The sequence below is a fragment of the Schistocerca americana genome, chromosome 5, assembly GCF_021461395.2.
Source record: "Schistocerca americana isolate TAMUIC-IGC-003095 chromosome 5, iqSchAmer2.1, whole genome shotgun sequence".
Taxonomy (NCBI): domain Eukaryota; kingdom Metazoa; phylum Arthropoda; class Insecta; order Orthoptera; family Acrididae; genus Schistocerca; species Schistocerca americana.
The window spans coordinates 149,975,437-149,981,436 of record NC_060123.1 but is presented as its reverse complement, the minus strand read 5'-3'; the positions used below and the strand labels follow the sequence as shown (position 1 = coordinate 149,981,436).

Here is a 6,000-nt window from a genome sequence, read left to right as displayed (position 1 = left end):
TTCTTCAGGGCTCCAAAAATATAGAAGTCACGTGGTGAGGGATCGGGACTTTGTGGAGGATGTATAATGGCTTCCCAGTGAAACTTCTGCAGCAAGGCGTTGGCGCCGACTTCGACCAGCACAGTGGTAACATGCGGGCATACTGGGCCTCCCAGTAAGGTGGTGTAAGGCCGTCGCACTGGACGAAAACTATGTTGAAGAATAGGGCTTTCTAGCCAAAAGAGTGGGGAATAATATGGTGTATTGGAATCCTTAATAAAATCAACGTGCATTATTTACTGAACGCCCCTCGTACAGTGTCCTCGGAAAATGTCAGAGTTTTCATTTCTTCTCCATGAAATTTAAATCTGTTTCGAAATTTGCCTTTCGTTGCCTGTACTGCTTGCTCAGCGTGCAGATCGAACAGCGTGGGGTATAGGTTTCAACACTATCTCATTTCCTTCTGTTATAACTTCAGTCTGCCGGCCGGAGTGGCTGTGCGGTTCTAGGCGCTACAGTCTGGAACCGAGCGACCGCTACGGTCGCAGGTTCGAATCCTGCCTCGAGCATGGATGTGTGTGATGTCCTTAGTAGTTAGGTTTAATTAGTTCTAAGTTCTAGGCGACTGATGACCTCAGATGTTAAGTCGCATAGTGCTCAGAGCCATTCGAACCATTTTTTTATAACTTCAGTCTGATTAACGTACAAGTTGTGGATAAACCTCCTCCCCCCCCCTTTCCCCCAGGTATTGCACCACTGTTACATTTAAATTTTCGAAGGATGTATTCCAGTCACCATTGACCGAAAATAGTGTGAAGGGAAGATTACCGGTGTACCTGAATACAAGAGGCAAATGCTGAATTAAAAGAAGCGAGAAGGGGTGTGGAGGTGCGGGGCAGCAGGAGCGCAGTCGCACAGAGGCTGTGAGGTCCCGTGGCGCTTGGGACACCGGATCTGCCCAGATTGCGACAGCGTCCGCGCCGGAAGGCTATGGTCGGCGGGCCTCGTATCTGTCGCCTGCAGTCTGCGGGCGTCGCGCAGCGCAGCGCGAGGCGACACAGCTCTCTTAAGTGTGATTGCGGGAGCACGGCCGCCTTCTCTTCGGAACGGCGCCTCCGAGTTACGAGAAGAAGTACCCGCGTTCTCGCTGCTTCGCCCATCCTGCACCCTGCAAGGCACCCCTCATGAAACACTTCATTGGCAGGTCGAGGAGCGGCGTCACGCAGATGTAAAGGTGAGTGACGCTCATTACCTTAAGTCGCGTTTATCTGGCTCCCTCTCTCAGCATTCAGTTTTAGATAACTAGAAGCAAGTTTCTCGTCAGACGTATCCGAAGTCATTGTAGCTCCTTCCCCGGTTGTGTAACGTGACGCTACATTCGTGGACCCACACTGTCGACGGTGGAAAGTCGGAAACGACATTGAGTCTGATGGAATACCTGTTCTTCCGTATCTTGCACGTGTGAGGTGGTTGTGGTGGTGGTGGTGGTGGGGGGGGGGGGGGGCTGTTGGCCTCAATTTTAGCAGCAGTGCGTCGAGGGCTGCTGGAAAACAGAGAAGCTCACGTGGCAGGAAAACGACGCAGGGCGTTCCACTCTTTTAAGGAGGCTGGCAGAACAGATGAGTCTTTCGCGGGCTAACTAGCTCGTTTTATTGGACACAACATGTATTTCGAAAGCACTGATTATTTTAAACTCAGTCTGCCCTTTCGTTCATAAGCTCCAGAAAGCTGTAGTTGGTGGTGTTCAGACTGAAGCTGTGTTTCTTGACTTCCAGAATGCCTTGATATTACAGCTCCATATGGGTACTCGGAAAGAAAATGCGTGTTTATTGACTATCAGAATAGATCTGCGTGTGTACTGGAGACTCTCAAGCAACCAGAACCCAGTCAGTCCTTCTTAATGTAGAGACTTGGTCGGGAACGAAACTGGCGTCGGATGTACCACAAGCAAATATGGCGGGAGCGTTACTGTTCAGCTGCGAATTATTTCACCGCCGCAGTGTCGTAGAAGTAAGTTGACTAGTTAATTTTCATGTTCCTCCAATGTAATGTGTACTTGGTAACAGCATCGGCCATATAATCAATGCGCTTACTTCCTCTTCTATTTAAATTACTGCAGATATATGCTTCCAATTTACGTAAGACCAGTTGAAAATTTGATGGGATTCCGAAACCAGGTCTGCGGTTAAAAATTAGTATATTATACGCAGGTGGGTCTACTAATACAGTTATAAGCAGCCACGGCACTGAGAAATCACCAGCGCCATCGTGACTCAGCCTTCCTATTGTTTCCCTAAATTATTGCAGGCGAACTACAGAATGTTTCTCTCTAAAAGGACGCGGGCTAATTTTTACGACATCGTTAGCCAACATTGTCCATAGTGACCACAGCGTTAACGTCATGTTATTCCATAACCTTTGTTCCTCATTTCACGGTGTTAGGTAATAATTTCACATTTGTGATTGCACACAGAAGAACATAAACTTTTGTTTACATTGCCATTGTACCAAGCCTAAAACCTGATAATGTGAGACTATGTCAGTGTCTACTCTCCTCACACACGGTACAGTCTCTGGATGCGCCCGAGTTTCTCTTATTGCGCTACATATATCATGGTGGATGTAATATGTCCCTCACTCGTACAGGAACGTCGGTTCCCGGTATTATTGGGGTATGACTCTTCGCAGTGTCACCTGTCATTCTACAACATACACCATTTGAATTTTTTTGGCATTTCTTTAATACTTCCGTGCTATTTCCATTCCTGTAGATGAAGTCACGAATCATACATCCAGATATGTGTCAGATCGGATTTTTTTTTTGGGGGGGGGGGGGGTTATGGGCGCTCAACGGCGCATCGCCATTACTAAATTACATTCGTTCCTACTGATATTCGTAATGTAAAACAGGTAAGAGTAAGTCTTACACGACTGCACTTACTTCCTTCCCATCTCACTCATAGGCACCCTCACAACCATACTATCCTACGTTCTGTAACGTGATGTAAGAATTGTCAGATGTTCTAAAACTGGCAATGGGAATTCAAGAAATATAAGAGCAAAGCGAAAATAATTACACTGGGAAAAGTGACTGGCCGATCACTTATGAAAACGTGGATGAGCCAGCCATCTTGATAACATATTAAAAGCTTCCCCCCAAAATCTTAGAGAAGAAGTTGGACATTTCATAACACCTTAAAAGGCGTACCACATTCAGCTAGCCAAAATAGAGGTCAAATCTGTCGGTGAATCTGCTGCTTCGCTGTTGTCTGCAGATGAAACACAGTCTACTAAAATGTAGTACACCGTTATCCGTATGTCACAAGCGCCACACATTGGAGGGTCCTCTAGCCGGAGTAGGGAGCCATGCGTCGTAGGGGTGTGTCCTTTGTTAAGACGATTAAGAAAGGCATCACCCCAGTGCGTGGCTGGAAGGAGGTACACCAGGCTGGGTTGTTGACTTTACAAGATGCAGCTTACTTCCTTATCACTTCCAGCCTTTCTTCGTCCCCCTACGCCTGACTCTGTACCTTAACTTTGATATGATAGTGAGTAGGGGCACGACACACTAAACTATCTGGTTATCGTAGCATGTCCCCTTGGCTCCTACACCCGCCATTTCATTTCACTTCATACCCATGTGTCCTGGCAACCAGCAGAAAGACACCTCCTTTCCCATTCTTCCCAGTCTTTGTAGGTCGAAAAGTGTATACTGCGTAGCCTGGACAAATTGCTGGGCGCAACTGTTCCAGAGAGTTAAGGGCACTCGCGAAGTCGGAACAGACGAGGCATTTAGCAGTCACAGCATATCTCATCTGCTCCAAAGTCCTCAAGTTCGCGTCTAATTCTGCAGCGTAGACCGTGAACTCTTAAAGCAAACGGATCTGAGGACGCGTTCGGGGGAAACAACAGAGCAACCATGGACTCACCCGGCCAGACCCATCCACGGGAACAGCTATACAGTTGTGGTGCTCATTCGAAATGTAAAATATCTGTTTTTAGAAAAGTTGCAGGAGTGCAGTCTTTCCTGCACTGCATTAAATCTAAAATTATTCCGGGCCTCTGAAGTAACCAGAGTTGCAGTTGATTCAAGCCACTGGATTTGGGTTTGTACTTCCCTCGCTCCAAGTGACTCCAGCACATGCTTCACGCGGATTCCAAAAGGCCCTTTTCCTCGTCGACGATTGGAGGAAAGGTGTTCCACAGATGGACAAGCAACATTTTGGCACGCTGGTGATTTGGGTGCAACGAGGATCTTAGATGCTTCATGCACCACCAGGAGCTGCTGCCGAATGGTGAGTGGCGGCTCCCCAAGCCTCAGCACAGAGACTGTACGTGGAGCTGGTCCTGTAAGCACTCTTAGCTAGACTGATCCCCTCATGGTGTATAGCACCAGTGATCTTCATGGGAAGAAAGTATTGCTAATCCGTACACTGTGTACCCATACACTAGCCGTGATCGCACGAAAGCCCTATAAAATTTTCCGCTACACAAGACCTGCGGCCAAGACACTTCAAGATGTTAAGTACTTTTTGGTCGTTGCCTTTAGGAGCTTTAGTCGTGGTAACCACGACAGTTTGGAGCCCCAAAAGCCTCACCGCGTTCTTAAAATCTAAAATGGTGTTCCTCATGGGCGAGTCAGGTAAATTAAAAATACGACGAGAACAATTAAAATTAACACACATACACTTATGTGCGGAAATGTAAAACCTGCCCACTCCTCCAACCTCTTCACTGCAAGTTGAAACTGGTGAGTCGCTATTGCAATGTTGGAGGAGGAACAGCAATCTACAAAATCGTCCATAAATAAAGAGCATTGCAAAGGGCTCCTTACAGTCGACGTTACACGGTTAATGGCTATGGAAACCAGAACAACACTGAAAAAGCTTCCCTGGGGAACACAATTCTCCTGCTCAAAACTATCTGACAGCCCGTCACCAACTTGGTACTGAAAAAAGCATTGCAACTAGAAGACCCGAATGAATACGGGAAGATGCCACAAAGGACCCATTGTTGGAGTTCTCCGAGAATATTGTGCTTGCAAGTAATGTCGTACGCCTTATTGATGTAAAAAGATATCCCTATACAATGCTATTTACGGGAAAACCTGTTGGATTGTTGCCTCTAGCAGGGCCTTGTTTCGACAATGGGCGGATATTCCATGAACCCTCATTGAGAGCACCTAAGGAGGAGCCTGGTCTCTAACATGAAGACCAGTCGACGGTTGATCACTCACTCCTTGTTGTTTCCTACATAGCTCGTTAACACAATTTGGTCGTGACTGCGCGCAGTATCAGACAGTGTCGAATCCAAATCCAACATGGGGAAAAGGCAGTAGTATGATTCAGGATTGTTGGATCCGAAGTCCAACTCATTCCTCTCCAGGGTTGCACGGTAGTGGTGGAATGCTGGGTCCTGGACGACAGTGGCATTAGCTGTCGCAAAATGCTGTCTAAAAAAAAATGGTTCAAATGGCTCTGAGCACTATGGGACTCAACTGCTGTGGTCATTAGTCCCCTAGAACTTAGAACTAGTTAAACTAACTAACCTAAGGACATCACAAACATCCATGCCCGAGGCAGGATTCGAACCTGCGACCGTAGCGGTCTTGCGGTTCCAGACTGCAGCGCCTTTAACCGCACGGCCACTTCGGCCGGCTAAAATGCTGTCTGTTTGAGCCATGCCTGTGAGTGTTCTCTGCGTTTACAGAAATCCTCCTGATGGCATCCCATGCCTTCGTAGGGAAAGTAGAGCTATGGACAGAGTCCAGGAATGCTTGGCATGACCTTTTATTGCTCTCTACGATTATGTGTCACTACTCGACAGGCTGCCTTCTAAGATGAGTTGAGGGTTTCGGGATGGATAAGTCGGCAGCATAGTGGCTCGCTCGTGTGATATGATCCATCCATTCCTGGACACTGCCTCTGTGTTCAAACAGCTGGCGGAACAGCGTCCAATTAGCTCTGCTAAGCATCAACCCTGGCATCTTCCTTTCAAGGATTGCTCCGTCTGGTAGATAAA

At 47.3% G+C, this 6,000-nt stretch overlaps 1 protein-coding gene across 1 annotated transcript in view; it reads left to right on the top strand.

Annotated features, from left to right (window-relative positions):
* The first annotated feature begins 1,016 nt into the window (after positions 1-1,016).
* Positions 1,017-6,000, top strand: part of LOC124616150 (trichohyalin-like) — a 470,869-nt gene continuing 465,885 nt past the window's right edge. Inside the window, exon 1 of the mRNA XM_047144429.1 lies at positions 1,017-1,213. The gene's annotated coding sequence lies outside the window, so the exon portion shown is untranslated. The remainder of the gene's footprint in view (positions 1,214-6,000) is intronic.